We start from the raw sequence: 18,410 nt of genomic DNA on the forward strand, positions 1-18,410 counted from the left end.
TTGCCTATCCATTGCTTCATCCTCTTTCATTAGTCCCTCTTCCGTCTCCTAACACTTCTATTCCTAATCCTCCTCAGTTGGTTAGTGGGTATCCAGGTTTTGATCAGAAGATTCTTCGAAGAAGAGGCTGGAGTTCAAATGATTCCCTTACTGGACCTCAAATCAATTGGCCATTGATCCCAGGAGAATGGATAAGTGCTAGTCAGGCTTATCAGAATTATCTGCATTTTGCTCAGCAGTATTCTCAGTCTGCATATCCTTCTGTGCGCTTAACTGCTCATTTTACTTGGTACCTAGCGTATATGCATAGGCATTCTCATAATGATTCAAAGCCTATTCCAAAGTTGTGTATGAATGTCAATGTGAGCATTGATTCCCAGCAACTGGATGTATTGTACTTTCATGCCCTCTATTTGCCTAGCAGATACCTTGTCTTATTGGAAAGGATGTGCTGTCTTCAATTTTTTCATAATCCTCCCAAGACATTTGTAGATGAATCCTTATCCATGGATCGTTTTCGAAATCACCAATCCTTCAAAAGGGATCATCTTCATTGATACCTTTGCAATGTATGGTGCATGATTTTTAATGATAAATCTCTCTTTTTGGAGGAGTCATTCAGATGGTTGTGTGTGTAGTGTTTGTGTTGTGGGTTAATTTATGTGATAAGATCGTGGTGGTTGCCTATTCGATTTGCTTTCATGCGAGCTATATTTTTGGAGAATTGTGGTGATGGTGTTGCTGGTTGGATAGTTGAAGATGCTGCTGCAGAATAAGAAACCTCTTATATCCTTTACAAGTTTGTTGTGATTTCCCGTTTGATAAGAAGTGTTAATGTATAAAGGGTTTTCCTTTCGTTGTATTCTTTCTATCAGATACACGTTATAAGTTGGGGTCATGGTTGGATGGACTATTTTTGAAGATTTATTGAAGATCAAAGTTGAGCTTTTGAATGAACTTGTATTCCCTTTTTCCTGGGTCGCGAAGGCGCTTCCTTATTAAGTGTGGGGATATTTTGAGTGTTGAAATGACCTTTTTTTTTTTGCTGATTTTTGTTATTTTTGAGAGCTGAATGATTGATTTTATGAAATGATTGATTGGTTTGGAAGTGGTTTGAGAGTGTTTTGGATAGGTTGGAATGGTTTTATTAAGCTCATGATATTTATTAGTAGAGATGTGAAGTTCTGTTGATGTTCTAATATGTTCTGTTTGGTCCTGATAGCTTCTGTTGAGCTTTTGTTTTGTTCTGTTTTCTCTCTGTATGGAAGGATGGAGTATTGATTGATAGGGCTTGAGATTGTTTGAAAGCTTATTGAGTGATTTTTGATGGTTTGGAATGGTTTTGGTATGAGTTATGTGGTTCTGATGCTTTCTGTTGACCTTCTGTAACTCTCTCTTGAGCTTTTGATGAGTTTCTGTAGACCTTCTGTATGCTTATGTATGTGTTCTGTTGGATGAGAGTGTAGCTTGGGAAAGTTTTCTAGCCTTGGAAAGAGATGAATACAAGTGCAAAAGAGCTAAAAGAAGTCAAAGAAGTAGCTGCTGAAGACTCAAGTAAAGACTGGAGTGAAGTGACAATGGTGAGCTATGAAGAGTCACTGTAGTGGATCTGGTGCCTCTTCATATCAGACATACCTCTTGGGAGGTGCATTAATGACCTAAGAAGGATTATAGAGGGTTATTATTGAGTGATTGTAGTGAGGAGATGATGTACTATTGATGGAGAGAGAGAGAGAGAGAGAGAGAGAGTCAGAGATAGTCAATTCTATGAAAATAGTGTAATTGTATGTGAGAGATTGAGAGAGAAGACTATGAAGATATTGAAGATGAATACTATGTGATGTATTTCCATTCAAAGATGGTGTATTCCTTTGCTTTCTTTGTTCTATTGATGGATTTTGTGAAGTTGTTGAAGAATATGGTTGATTCTATCAAATCCGTGGGAGATCTACATGATGCTGCATGAAGATTTGTTTGCCTGGTGTTCTTTTCTTCATTGTGATCATATAAACCCTAATAAAAAAGCTTGTTGATGTTACAAGATAGATTTTCTTGCAAGAGAATTCCCTTTTCCTTGGTGTTCCTCTTGGGGCTCCATCCATCTCTTGGATAATAGGAAGCATGCCCAATTAAACATAGCACCCTCTAAAATCTTCACAAAAGCTGTGAACAGTTCTTTGGACAAATACTTGGATACAAACTTGCTGTCCTAGAGAAACCGACATAGCTGCTTCCATATGGGAGAAGAGATGGGCAACAGATACCCCTGAACTATTAATGAGCTGGTTAAGGAGCAAGGGGGTGGAAGTTTCCTTCTTTATCAACATAACAATCTCTTCAGTAGTGAGTAACTGGTTGTCGCTTGCACAAATGAAGTAGAAATGGGCAAGCATAGTGCTTCACTGATATTAGCTATAGATAAATAGAAGGTGTGGTTATAAACCAAACCAAACTGGTTTTTGTAAGAAGCCAAGAATGAGTAATTAAGTTTCTCATCCACAGACAGCAATGTGAGGGTAACAAATGAGCAGAGGCCTGCACGTCGAATGCAATCCGCCTCTAAAAGGAGGAAATAATCATGGATTGCGAGGGGAACATGCTATACCACAATCAGAGGAGTATAAGTAGGTGCCATTCATACTATAGCAAAAAACCCCACACACAAAACCAGGATGACAAAGAGAAAACATGTAAAACCCACAAACAAAACCTCCATTGAGACCATCGATAGGAAATAGACTGAGGACAAGACTGACTTGACCAAACCACCCCAAACAAACCACATCCTACAAAAAATTTGATATGACCTACGCACATATGCAACCAAAAGCTTCATGCTATACAACAAACATGCACCCGAGACCCCATATTAAGCACGTAAAATAAAACAAAAATGGCACACATACCGTAGCCCAGACACAGACTCAAAAAATCATGATTGAAGTAAATATTCTGACTAAAAATAGAATAAACACTATATGGACCAAGGTCAAATTAATCATCTCAAATCCCACGTAACGTTCAGTGTCCTACAGTGCAGTGAAGTGGGTGGGTGAAGCTAACAACTTATTTTTTTATTAAATAATCCATTAAATACAATTCATTGTTAAGTTAATCCGTTAATGCATGGTGAGTCGGAAACGTAGCCCCAGCCCCACTCAGACTAGACACGACTTGACTTGACTTGGTCTCTATTGATACAATTCATTGTTACAATTACATGATGTATGGCACTTGAGTGCATGCATGCGTGACTTCGGAGGGGTTTATTTTAATTACAATTTAATGTGTCTGTAACGCGTGTGCGTATGTACTTGTGAATGGTTTTTAATTTACAAATTACATGAGTTAGGTTGCAAAAGTGCATGTGCAACGGCATGGTTTCTTTTATAATTAACATCCGGTTCATTTTAATTATAATTTTATGATGTGGATTTTGTTAATTGGATGTGTGCAATGGTCAGTGGATTTGATTTGCAATTAATGGTGTGTTATGGTATAAGTGAGAGAGGAAAAAAAGAAAGGAACCTACCAATGTGTGGATGGAAACACACAAGATCTGAAACTGCGTCCTCCAAAATGGAATGCACAATCCATGCAAATCCACAAAAACGGACAAAAGGTCGACTGACAATAGTCGTCCTATTGGATAGAAAAATAAATAAAAACTAACGAACACCTTGACTAAATAAAAACAATGATACATATGACCAAAATAAAGGAGAAGATGTGGATTGGATTTTTAGTGGGATATGTTGATTTGTATGGTTTTCATGTTTTTATTTGGTGTTTCTTTTTTAAAAATTATTTATTTATTTATTTAATTTTTTAATAAACACTACATGAAAAGAAAGGCTTGCTTCTGTTTGTTTCGTTGGTTTGGTTTGTGTTGTTTTTGTGTTTTTTTTTTAAGAAAAACCAAGAAACCAATTTGTCCCATGATGAGGGATGAAAACTATTCTATTTCAATGTGATGGAAATGTTCTTATCATGTTTAGAAGTTTCAAAGGATGTGTTTATGATAATTACATTATCATAAGATTTTTTTCACCCAAAAAGATATTTTTAAAAAAATATTTTAATAATTTTTCATTCAAAAAAATATCCAAAATAGGAAAGAAAGGGAATGTGATTTTTTGGATTTTTTGAAAAAAAATGCTTTTTAGGTATTTTTGGATTTTTTTATCAATTTTCATCATTTTGTGAATAATTTTGGGCAATTTGGATTTTCCAATAATTAATTGATGGCATTTTCCATGAATAAAAATTTTGAAATTGTGGAAAAAAGTTTCAGTGATTTTTTATAATTTTTTTGAATTTTAGTATGTGTTTTTTTTATTATGGTTTTTTTTTGTGGAATTATTTGCAGGATTTCAAAAATGAATACCCAGACGCGCGGGTGAACAATCGCATGTGAACAGCAGTAACGACGCACACCCACAAACGAGTCTGACACGAGTCCTCGCACGTGAACGCCTGCAAAAACCACGGACTCCATGACCATGCACAAGTAACCCGCTCAAAAAAAGCATGGTCGCTACTACGCATGAAGGGGGGCTGAAGAGGGGTGGGGGAAAGGGGGACTTAATAGGGGATATAGGAGGGGGGCTTGGTAGGGGGTGTAGGAAGGGGGTGTAGGAAGGGGGGGGGGGGGGGGCTTAGGAGTGGTGGGAGGAGGTGGCAAAGGAGGAGTGGGAGGAAGAGGTGGCAAAGGAGGAGTGGGAGGAAGAGGTGGTGGAAGAGAAGGAGGTAGTGGAGGAGGTGAGGGAGGAGGAGGTGGTGGAAGAGAAGGAGGTAGTGGAGGAAGTGAGGGAGGCAAGGGCGGTGGGACGAAGGCAAGGGCGGTGGGGGTGAAGGTAGGGGCGGCGTTGCGACGACTCCACGTGGCAAGCGGGCGGATCCAGTAGTGACGAGCGGCTCTGCGAGGGCAACTCTAGGTGGGCAGTCGAGGCTGCAACAGGTGGTCTGGGGAGGAGGAAGAGGGAGGATAGGGAGGAGAAGGAGGGCGGTCAAGTGGCTCTGCGGCAACTCTAGGTGGGTGGTCAAGGCAGCAACAGGTGGTCTGGGGAGGAGGAAGAGGGAGGATAGGGAGGAGAAGGAGGGCAGTCGAGCGGCTCTGCGGCAACTCTAGGTGGGTGGTCAAGGCAGCAACATGTGGTCTGGGGAGGAGGAAGAGGGAGGATAGGGAGGAGAAGGAGGAAGAGGGTGTGGGGAGGAAAAAAAACAAAAAAACAAAACACCAATTTTCACCTTACAAAACACAATAAACACAAAAACAAAAAATGAAATGTTTCACCTTTGGGCAAGTCCCAAGTAAAATGCCAAGTGAAACAACTGAATAATATATATGAGATAGCTTTCTTTATAAATAATGAGTTGCAACTTACACATTTATACCATGTAAACGTTTTCATGTCAACAAATGATGTCTATTATATATGCATGAAAATGATGAGTTGCAACAAAACTCTCAAAAAAGCATGAAAAAACAAATGTTTTCCATTTCCAAATCTTGTTTTAGTCAGCCATTCACTTAGGTCATTTCATGTTTCAGTGAGACATTTCACATGTTTCAAGAATTTCACATTTCAATATCAGTGAAAAGCATTTCACAGTTACCATGTGTGGAAGTCAGTCTCATGGACCGCCAAAAAGGGAAAAAATGACACAAGTGTTTTATCCTACTTGTGGAAAAATGTAGAGATATTGGGACGGAGAGATGTATGCTTCTTTGCTCAACAAGAAGCTACCAAGATAGGGCAGAAGGAGAAGCCATCAAAGCTTATGACAAAAGGACTTGAAGGAGGGTTTTAGGAGTGAGTTATGAAGTGTCTTTGATGTCCAAAATGGGGCAAAATAAGGCAACATGTTGTACATGAAGTTCATGAGCTTCAAATAGACTTCTAAATGCTTATGTTAATGGAATCCGACTTTCTAACACTATAAAAGGTTCGAGTATCATCAAAACTCAAGTTTAGTATAGATTTATGGGCAATAAAAGGAGTGTTTTCTTCTTGTTGTAATAAAACTATCATACAAGACTGAAGTGGTTTTTGAATCGCTATAATGGTGTTTTCTAGTCAAAGATACAACATCATCATGAGCCGCATCAACGTCCCCCTACTAGAGAGTGTCACAGCAAGATTAATGCTTGGTATCACTTCCTAACATTAATATGCATCATCTACTACAAGGATTTCGATATATGTATGCATTTATGGGATGCAAGTCCTCGATTTTAACATAGACTCTTGATGCATGTTAGAGGATTCTCAGCTACAATTTCAAATTGTGTGTTGGGGAATTGTCCCAAGTGTGTTTGCATGCCTAGGATCTAGGCAGCTTATATGGTTGTATTGAGATATACTGCTAGACCATATATGCAATAGAATCATCAATTTGCACCTCTATTATTGTCTTTCACTTCATCTAAACACAATGCTATTTCCTTCTTCTTGTTCCTTGTTTCACTCACTCTAAACTCTTCTATCTCGTGCCCCTATGGTAGACCTTCTACCTTACACGCTTCAACATTGGTAAACCCAACGTGAAGGTTGACGAAAGGAGTTGGTGATTCTTTAGGAGCTTCAAGATCAGGTGCATGTGATATATTGTGGCAAGTGGTTCAACATTTGACTTTTTTATATCAAACACAACAATAGTAGTATCAACAACAACAAAAACACTAGTATCAACAACAAAGAAGGTAAATTTCTAAGAAGCTTAAGTTGTAGCTACAAATGCTTTGCATGTAGTTGAACAAGAGATAAACCAATTTAATGGGTAGAACGTATCGAATTGCATACATATATATGCATTAAAATTTGATTTTTATGGGATTCTCCAATATGCATGAAGCTAGTATTTTTCTCTGCTTGCCATGTAGACACTGGAACTTGCAGAATTCTATAGAAAGGATCCAAATTGGACTGCCTTTAAAGCAACTCTTAGAGAACATTTTTTCCTTGAAGACACTAGTTTGGTAAAATGCAAAACTTTCATGGATTGGGTAGATAGACCCAATAAAGGGCTTACACTACAACTTTGCTATGCAAAATTAAAAGGCATGCACAACTAGATATTGATGAGACTAGCAATCATTAGATAGTCATAAAATTGAATTGTTCTTAAAAGTTGTAGATCCAGTCTTGCAGGAGAAATTGACTCACCATTTGGAAGATGACATCGAAGACAAGGCTGAAAATTGATTGTGTACATGTAACAAAAGCTATAAATATGGTTGTAAAGAGGGAAATAATAAAATTGCAGTTAGGTTGAGGGACTACGCCTACTACTGTTTATGTGAAAGCATCAAAAATTGCAACAAAGCCCACTATTTCTATGGGTGATCTACTAGTTATGCCTATGGGTCCATTTGTAAAAAAGGATGTAATGGATGAGTTAGTGAAGGGATTGCATGATGTTAGTCTGAAGGTTACAAAATTGGATGAAAAAGTGGAGAAAAGGGGATAGGTAGTAGCCCAAGGGCCTCTCAGAGAAGGATTGAAACATGAGTGTATATGGTGTGCTAGTTTGCAAAAAGAAAAAGTGATTTTGTGGCTTATCATGATGTAGAGGCAAAAAATTTGGTATTTTGGAAAGATGGAAAATTTCATACAAGAGAGACACAATTGTGTCTTGAAACAAATTTTAGTAAAGAGTGTATGTAGAAGTGGCCTGAGGAGTTGGTAGCAAGAAATGCATTTGCAACTATAGATCATGTTACATATGGCTTACAGAGTGACAAATCTCTTGGTTCTATTGATATGTATAAGAGTGCCATGAAATCTAAAGTCTAGTCTCGTGCTTTCGATTATGTAGAGAAGGAAAAGACAGCTAACATTGAATTGTCATGTGCTAGTTAGAATATACAAAGTATGATAGGATGGGATGCTCAAGTAGATTCTTCTATAGCCTATGAATATTTGGCAAACATGCAAAATATGGATATTGTAGACAAAAAGAGGAGAAGATATGCATGTACTTCAAAGTGTATGAAACGAAGTAAAAGGGAGCAGCAAAAGGCTACTAAAAAAGTTATTCATGAACACAAAATGGAAGATGTAGTGGAGGATAAAAAGCCGAATGGAAAGAAAAAAGGCAAGTAACCTAGGTATAAGCTACAGTCAAACATCAAGATTGCTACAAACATTAAAAAGGTACTTGAGGAGCACATCCTTGGTAGCAAGGTTAAGTTTACACTTGGAGAGATGCTTGGCATTGCTAAGCATGAATTTCATGATGAGAAAATTGATATCATCAGAAGAAAATGGCAGTATATGGGAGAGCCTAGTCAAGCATTGATGCATGTTGATGAGGAACTGGATTCACAAGATACTCATTGGGAATCCACTAATGATTTGATTACTGTCATAAAGTGGACTAAAGCTAAAAAAGGAGTCATTAAGGATGGAAAGAATGATGTATTGGCTGAAAATGACATTGTGGGCAATACTACTCATAGAGAAGTTATGCAGCAATAGTCTAATGAAGAAGAGAAATGTAGTTTTATTTCTAGAAGTCATTACTTGCACACACACTGGGCAAGAGCTACAACTAAAACAATTGTGAAGATAGGGGAACAAAAGCCTCCATGTATTGCGTTATTGGATCATGGCTTTGAAATCAATGTTACAACATGTAGTCTGTATGAGAGTGGTGGTTGGCTACTAGATGTAGACCATGGCTGAAGAATGTGTGCTGCAAAAAACTCACCTCTTAAACTTCATGTTGCATGTCTGAAGCCCTAAGAGAAACACTAAGAAAATGGAGAAAATATTGCAAGAAAATCTATATTATCACACCAAAAGCATGTTCCTCATTATTTAATCAATCATAAGAATAAAAAGAACATTAGAAATAACCAATCTTCATGATCATCATATAGTAAATATCCCAAAGATTTATCACAATAAAAATTCAACATATTCTTCATAGAAACCATCAAAGGACCAAAAGAACACAAAGGAATTCTCAAAATTGAATGAAATTCTTCACGTAGTATTCATATTTCATCATCTTCATAGTCTTCATAGTCTTTCTCTAAATCTCTCTAATGTAGTCACAACATTTCTTCATAGAAATTGGCTATCTCTCATACTCACTCTCTCTCACATATGGTCTCTCTCTATAGTAAATGAGAATAACAAAGAATAACACTCAATAATACTCTCTTGGTAGTGGATACCTCTCCCAATAGGTATGCTTGATATGAAGGGGCACGAGAGCCACTATAGTGTCCCTTGGGAGCTCATCAGTGTCACTATCACTTCAGTCTTCAATTCGAGTCTTCATCAACTACTTCTTCGAGCTATCAAGAGCTTCCATTTTTCTCTTTCCAAGATTATACAACAAACATCCATCCATAAAAACACTTACAAAATCATATAGAAGCTCAACACACAAGGTATGTAGAAGCTCAACACTACACTATAGGTCTACAAAAGGCATAAAAACTATATAGCTCAAACCAAAACCAACTTAAACCATCCAACATGCTCTCAACTATTCCTCAAACCACTCATTCACAATCATAACCTCTCACATAAAAAGAAAATAGATTAGAATAGAAGCAAAAACAAACCCATTAAAACTAAACAAACATACCATAGAACTAATTAAAACATCATAACTCAACCAACAACCTATCCAATCCATTCCAACAAGCTTTAAAATAATTCTAACCCGCCCAAAAACCAATCAATCAACCACAAAATCAAACAAAGACGTCCCAAAATCCAACAAAAAATGGCTAAAAATACATCCATTTTAGTACTCAACATATCCCCATACTTAGCTAAGGGAGCATCCTCGCAACATCAGAAAAAGAGAATAAAAGCTCCAAAATAACCATCATCAATAATCAACTCTAGCTCAAACAAATCCTCGACCCTTATAAGAACCCACATCTAGTAAGCAAATTTGATGAAAGAAAAACAACTTTATGCATTAATTCATCCGAAAAAGATAAAAACATGTAAAGGATATAATAGATTTCTTCTGTCCATTGAAATCAACAAAAACTATGAAATCACCTAAGAACCATTATCTCGATCAACTTTAGCAAACCACGGCCCCTTCATACACAACTCACACACCACATACCCACTAGACATAAAATAATCACCTAAATGGCACCTCCAAAAAAATAGAATATATCATTATGGCTCAACAAATATATATCTTAATGGTTTCTAAATTTGTCTATGGAGGGGATTTATCCACAAAGATCTTGGGAGGATTTTGAAAGAACTACAAATAGCACATTCTCTCCATAAGTACAAGATATCTACTCGGAAGACATAGAGCATGGAAATACAATATGTCCAACTGATAGGGATCAATATTCACATTAGCATTAAGGCACAACTTAGGTACTAGCTTCTAATCATTATAAAAATGACGATACATGTATGCTAAGTACCAAGAAAAATGAGTAGCCAATCTAATTGAAGGATCAATAGATTGATAATATATTTGGGAAAATTGCAAATAACTTTGATAAGCTTGTATAGGAGTCTTCCATTCCATTTGGAATGGTAGGCCAATCGATCTGGGGACCCATCAACAAATCTGTTTGACTCCATCCTCTACATCTATGTATCTGCAAATCAAAACCTGAGTAGCTACTAACCAATTGAGATGGATCAAAAATAAAAGATGTAGAAGGAGAAACAAGAACAAGTATTAAAGGATGAACTGATGGATATGCAAAATCATAAAAAGAAAAAAGGCTTAAAGATGGAGATTCAGGCAATTTAACAAAATCTGATAAGAAAGGAGTTAAGAATTATGTTGGAAAAGTAGAAAGGAGTACACTAGATGGTAAAGGACAAGGAGGAGGAAGTAAAAAAATTACGATCTACGATGAATGGGAAATGAGTAAAAATTGAAAATTCGGGATCTAATTGAGGTTGAAAAAGAAGGGGAGGAATGACATGGGGAGTCGATTAAAGTATGGACTATTAAGAATAAAATATATGGGCCATTTGTTGATAAGAAATGAGTGAAGGTATTGATGGATCTAAAACAAATCGATGTTTGTAAGCTTCAAAGAAGGATGTGTCAAAAGGATATTGTGTAGAAATATGGGTTAAAAGATCCTCCCTCGATTGGTTAACATTTTGTAGATGTGCACAGGCGTTTAATTATTGAGAATTTAAGGCAACATAATCTATCATTGGATGCTAATAAACTTTAGGGCAGTCAACCACTTTGGATGAATAAGATTGGAAAATCCAATCTATCCTTATCTCTAGATATTGAACATAAAGGACAACTTGCAAAATAATCTCCTCCACATACCAAGATAAATCCTCATTCTCTGAAATCACAAGATCACCTCCAATATATATGTAAGCCATCATCATGGTGTTAAGTATAACAGATGCCTCAAATACCATCCTAACCACTTCCACAAGGAGATTAGAGGACCAAGCACCACTCCATCAATCCTCTAGAGGACACAAATGTTGGGGGTAAATGTGCCTCCACCTAGCCGCCCGTGTATTACTATACTAATAGTACCTACACTTGCACACTACAGGTGGCAGGCATCCTCATTGTCACTTCATTCTTTATTCTTTCAGTGGCATTTGAATTAAGGGAAGGTCAGCCACACATTGTGTCTATTGAAGTTTCCACATTTGGAGTCTCTCTCTTTCTTGCTCTTCCTCCATCTGCCATAGCTCTCACCTCCGTGCTCTCTTACTTGATCCTTCTTCCCTTTCAATTGGTATTAGAGCTTGGCTCTTCAAGGACTTGAATGTGGTCGAGCATTCCTTCAGCATTCATTCGAATATCTACACTCTTGGCAGCCATAACCACACCTTTCAAGCTTCCAGCTAGTCTCATCCTTCTCGAGCAAGCATTGGGTCTTCTTGGGCAACCTCATGGCATTCATCTACAGGTATTGGAGCTCTTTTTCCATTCTTTATTTCAGTCCACAAGGTTTGAAGAGTAGGGCAACCATGGCTCAACCCATGAAGGTTTGGAACTGAGCTCTCACTCTTCTATACATATTGAGGCCTCTTGGGAAGCTTCTTTGGAAGCCATAGAAGCTCCCTAACCATCAAGTAGTGCCTATCTCCCTCAGCAACATCAAAAACATGATTTTAGTAGGTTGCACCATTTTCTCAACCTGTCAAAAATGTGGCCTTCATCTCTAGCACCTCTTTAGGCCATCGACACTACAAAAAGGTCTCATTTGAGGCATAGGATCATGCTTCTACCATGGCATTGAAAGCTTGAGCTTGGCATTGACATTTGGGTATGATATACTTTAGTCCAAGACTATCATAACAGTCCACAAGCAGCCCCAAATAGTGCTACATTATCATTTGATGTTTATGCTTGCTTCGTACTAGCTATTGATGCCATTTGGTACCCATGTTATGGGAAGCTATGAATATGATAATGACATTGATTTGGTGCTGATTTTGGCCCTATTTATGCTCAGTTTGATAGTGAATTTACTTCTGTAATAGAGCAAGGCTGAAGTTATTTAACTTAGGTTATGTTATGCCTATTGGCATCGGGTGCTTTCCAAATGCTTGTTATGACTATTTGGATGCAAATGGAGGTTGGTGGATGGTTCCGGAATGTATTTTGAGCCTTGCTTGAGCTCCTATTGGTTGGCACTTACTTGACATTGGTCTACACTAGCGTGCTTTGTGACAGAGGTTTTATCTATGGTCTATGCATGACTACATGATTTGAAGCATATATCAGTGATACATGCTACCTACATTGTTTGCGCTTCTTTGCCACTTGGAGCTTCAATTGGACTTATACTTGGATGCTTTGGAACCTATTTTGGATGCTTCTTGGCTTGCTAGAGATTGAATTGGGTTCGTACATGATGTACTTGAATGTTATCAGATGCTTGACTGCTTACATGCTCTTGGTGCTCTCATGATGTACAGTCTTGGCTACAAGATGTCTTATGCATTTACATGCTATCTTTGACCTTGGTTGCTCATCTTCCATTGACTTTTGTGCTAATGGGAACTTGATGCTTATGGTCTTGGATTTACCCAGAGCTTGTAGGTTATGCATTTGAGCTATTACATGAGATTTGAGACTCGGATCTCTTACACACATCCTTGACTATGATATTTGCTTGATAGATGCTTCCATGTCTACTCTTGGATGTTTATGAGTTGATTTGATCCGTCTTCATTGAGCATACACTAACCTTTGTCAAGTCTTGCCAGTAGTATGTACATCTTGCTTATTACTCAAAGGATGCATCGGTTGTACTGACAGATTCTCTTGACACATTTAGGTGTTTGGCTCATGTTCATTGGCTGTCATAGTGCCTCTATTATGCCCGCTTGATGCAAGATTGGACTTGGTAGTCACTGTTGACATTGGATCTTTATTAGCTCACTATTTGCTTTCATTTACTCACAACTATCATTTAGTATAACAAGTTGTTTTATGAAGACTGTTATGTATTTATTGGGTTGAATAATGTCATTTTGATGTACTATTCATAGTGCTTAATGTCATTTCGATGTACTATTCATAGTGCTTGGTGGGAAACATAATTGATCACTTGAACTTTGCCATTTTATCTTGGTTTGCTTGTGGTTTTGGGCTTTCTATAGCAGTATACAACAAGCTGTTTTGATTGTCTGCACTATTTCTAGCTTGCGTTATGGCTAGTTCCTCTGCTGATAATGCTATATTCAACATCATTAAGTTGGATGATACGAATTATGGCTATTGGAAAAGCAAAATATTGCAAGTGTTGGTGCAAAAATCACAGGTTAAACCACTGAGATTGAGTGGGCGCAGTAGCTCGCAATGATGCCTAATGATCAATGGCTTGAGCTTGATGAATTGTGCAAGTCCACTATCATATTGTCTCTCATAGAGCAGGTACACTACAGTATAGTTGAGGAATCATAAAGTGCATGGGATATTTGGGAGAAAATTAGGAACTTTTATGACAAGAAAAGTCGTGCTTCCTAGATGTGTTGGTTAAAATAGCTCATGGATCTCCACATGAAAGAGAATGATACTATGTTTGCTCATTTGAACTAGTTCCATGCTATCCTAAAACATTTGGTTTCACAAGGCATTTATTTTAAGGAGGATGTGACTACACAGTATGCTTAGCCATGCAAGCTTACCATAGCATTTTTGGGCTAAGGTAGTTACAACTGCAACAATGCATATCATTAATAGATCACCTTGTAGTGGCATTGACTTCTAGGTTGCAGAGGAGGTATGGATAGGAAAGCCTCCCTCTTATACTCATTTGCGTGTATTTGGATGTGAGGCATTTTGCCATGTGCCCAAGGACAAAGCGCAATAAGTTGGATCCTAAAAGCATGAAATGCATATTCCTTGGCTATGGAGATGCACATGAGATGGGATATTGTCTTTGGGATCCGCAAGAGAAAAAAGTCATCTACAACCATGATGTTGTGTTCCATGAGGACAAAATGCATAGGTAGCTTGAGAAGGTAGTGGAGATATACATGGCTATCTTTCAGGAGGAGCTGTCTACTCTCATACAACTAGTTGGGCAGCCTACATCAGCATTGGTACTCATGGCTAGGATGTTAGAGATGATGTTGGATATGCAACACAGCCTGTAATGAGGCGTTCTACTAGAGATAGATGCCCTCCTAACCGCTTTGAGCCCTCTATGCATTATGTCTTGGTTATAGATGCACAAGAGCCTCTCACCTATGATGAGGCTATGTGCAGGGGGTGATAGCCACTCTTAGGAGAGGGCTATGTAGTCTAAGATAGACTCATTACATAAGAATCATACTTGGGATTTGGTTTCCTTGCCTAGCGGCAAGAAGGCTCTGCCATGCAAGTGGGTGTATAAGTTGAAAAGTACCCTTGGAAACCCCAAGCCATCATACAAGGCCAGATTGGTAGCAAAGGGTTTTAAGCAAGGACATGGTGTTGACTTTGATGAGGTCTTCTCTCCTATGGTTAACATGACCACCCTGTGCTTGGTTTTGGCTTTGTTTGCATAGCTTGACTTGGACTTGTATCAATTGGATGTAAACATGGCATTCTTACATGGGGAATTGTATGATGAGATTTACATGGAGAAGCCTAAGGGCTTCGCATAGCCTGCCAAGGAACACCCAGTGTGCAGATTGAGGAAAAGCCTTTATGGCTTGAAGCAAGAACCTAGGGAATGGTATCATAAGTTTGATGCATTTATGCAATCATAGGGCTATAGCCATAGTGCTATGGATCCATGCTTGTACAAGAAGAAAGCCCATGATGGATCTTTATTGATATGAGCCAAATGCTCTTAGGGCTTATCTCAAGAGGGGATTTGAGATGAAAGATCTAGGACATGCCTCTCATATTCTTGGTGTGCACATTGTACGTGATAGGCATCAATGACTACTCTATCTATCATAGAGAGAGTACATCCATAAAGTCCTTGAGCGCTTTCGTATGTAGGATGTAAAGCCTATTGGCTATCTATTGCCTTCTCATTTGAAGGCATCATAGCCGACTATCTGCAGGCAGATGAGCAGAGGCCAAGATGGCCAATATTCCCTATGCATCCGCAGTGGGTAGTCTTATGTATGCCATGATATCCACCTGTCCAGATATTTCTTTTGTAGTTGGTGTTGTGGCACGTTATATGGCTAGACCTGGTAAGAGGCATTGGGATGCCGTGAAGGATATCATGAGGTACTTGAACGGCACTACTAATATGTGCATATGTTATGGCAACCAGGATACAGGAGTTATGGGATACACTGACTCTAACTATGCACGACATGCAGATAGTAGGAAGTCCACCTCTGGCTATGTGTTCACTTTTGTTGGAGGTGCTGTTTCATGGATGTCCAAGGTGCAAAAATGCACGGCCCTTTCTACTACAAAGGCTGAGTATGTTGCAGCCACTAAGGCTTGCAAGGAGGACATTTGGTTGGGTCGTTTGGTTTGCTGACCTTAGTATTGCAAATGCTACCCCAACAGTGTATTTGTATTCTATGAGTGCTATCAAATTAGCCAAGAATCCGGTCTTCCATGCTAAGACAAAACACATTGAGGTGAGGTATCACTTCATTTGTGGGGTCATTGAGGACAATGGCACTGGTTTTTGTGGGCTTTCCCATTCATTGTTGACATACATCACAATGCTTAAAGTAATAATAGGCATCTTTGCAAAGGGTTGGCCACCAATATCCTACGAGTAGAGCTTTCTTGGCTATTGCTTCTCCTATAAAGTGTCCACCACATGGCTCATCATGGCATGCTTTTAGCACAATCGTGATATCATCTCTTGCAACACATCCCTGTTGTACTTCATCTTTATCTTTTTTGTACAAAGTACCACCAAGCAAGGTGTAGGGGGACAATTCCGATAGAAGCTTCTTCTCTCTGCTAGAAATACCAGGGGAGAATTTTTGTGTGGCCAATAGGTTAGCAATTTTTTCATATCATGGGGTTATAGTCTACATTAGAAATAAAGCTACATTAGGAAGCTCTTGATCATCTTCCTTCCCTTTGTCACTTTGAGGGATTCATGATAGATGATTAGTCAGGACATGGGAATGACTAGGTTTAGTGACCACTTCAAAATCAAACTCATGGAAAAAAATGAGCCATCTCATCATTCGTCCCTTCACATCTACCTTGTTCATCAGGAAGGATAGAGCTTCATGATCCACATGAAACTTGAAATGTGTTGACAACAAGTAGTGTCATAACTTCTCCAAAGCAAACACCATTGCCAAGCACTCAAGCTCTATCATTGTATTGTTTCTCTCTCTATTAGTGACTTTTTAGCTTGCATAATAACTTGGTTCGTCTAGCTTTGAGGAGCCTTTCTGACAAAGAACTGCACCTAGCCCTTTGACTGATACATCAATGTGCACATGGAATTCCTTTATCCAATTAGGAGGCTATAAGATAGGTGCTCTAATGAGGCACTACTTCAAGGTATTAAAGACTTCTTTGCAATCATCGATCCAATTAAACTTGACATCTTTCCTTAGGAGCTTGTCAGGGGGGACTACCTTTATTGCAAAGTGTGTGATGAAACTCATGTAGTAGGCCACATGGCCAAGAAATCCTCTCAATTGTTTTAGATTAGTTGGTGCAATTAGGGCTGCAATCTATTCAATCTTGGTAGGGTCTATTGCTATCCCCTGTGTAGAGACAATGTGGCCCAATAGAATGCCTAAAGACACTCCAAGGATATATTTTTTGGGGTTGACAAAGCTTCCATACTCCCGGCATCGATCAAAGCACTGCTCTAGGTATCCCTAGTGCTTGCAGATTGGACCGAAGACACAGAAATCATATAGATATACCTCAATGAAAACATACAAGTGATTTTAAAATATGGCCATCATAACTTGCTGAAAGGTAGTAGGGGCATTATAGAGCCCAAATGGCATCACTTTGTAAGTATAGATCCCCTATTCTATGGTGAACATTGTTTTGGACAGGTCTTCTTCTACAATCTGCACCTAATTGTATCTATTAAAACCATCTAGTATAGAATAAAGTTCATGTCTTGCCACTATGTCTAGCAGTTGATCGATGAAGGGATAGAGAAATTATCTTTCTTTGTTTTGAAATTCATTTTTTGGGAGTCCACATAGATATGCAACTTTCCATTCTTCTTATGTACAACTACGATGGGTGAAACCCATTCATTGTTGGCTACTAGGTAGATAAATTCAGCTTCCAAGAGCTTCAACAACTCTATCTTGACTAAGGCTGAATAGTTAGAATTCATGCGCATTTGATGTTGCCATATTGGCTTAGCATTAGGCTCCAGATCGATGTGATGTTGACATATAGTGGGATCAATCCCCTTTAAGTCTTTGTAAGACCAAACAAAAACATCCAAATTGTCCTTCAATAGGTTATGAAAGGTCAACAACTCTTCCGGAATGCTACTGCCCATTTTGAGATGTCTTTCCATCCCATTTACATCATTAAAAGTCAATTACTTTTTACGTTCCACTTTTTGAATGAAGATTTCATGGACTGCTTCTAGATACAGTTCAGCCTCCTTCAAGGGACTAGCTTCTTTATTTGACACTCCATTAGAATTGTCTTTCTCTGCATTTTACTACAGCTCTATAGATTTTTCTGGATAATGAAATGATGTGAGGGTTGTCTTGGATTTTGTTTGAGAGTTAATTACTTCATAACTCGAGAACTCATCTTATAAGGATGCATCCTATAATGTCAAATAACATGGACCATCTAAGTTCTGTTTGGGTTGCAGAACTGATGCTTGTTGGTAGGGTGCATCATCATCATCCTTTCTAGAGAAGAGCGGATTAGGGCGACAAAAGACACTAATAAAGGAAGACTTATTTTGCTTAATCCACTTCATATAAATCTTTTGCATATGATGAGATTCATTTACCAGTTCAAAGGGTACCATAGTCATT

Source organism: Lygodium microphyllum, chromosome 25, assembly GCF_053477565.2.
Source record: "Lygodium microphyllum isolate KBCC chromosome 25, Lygodium_microphyllum_v1.1.10, whole genome shotgun sequence".
NCBI lineage: Eukaryota > Viridiplantae > Streptophyta > Polypodiopsida > Schizaeales > Lygodiaceae > Lygodium > Lygodium microphyllum.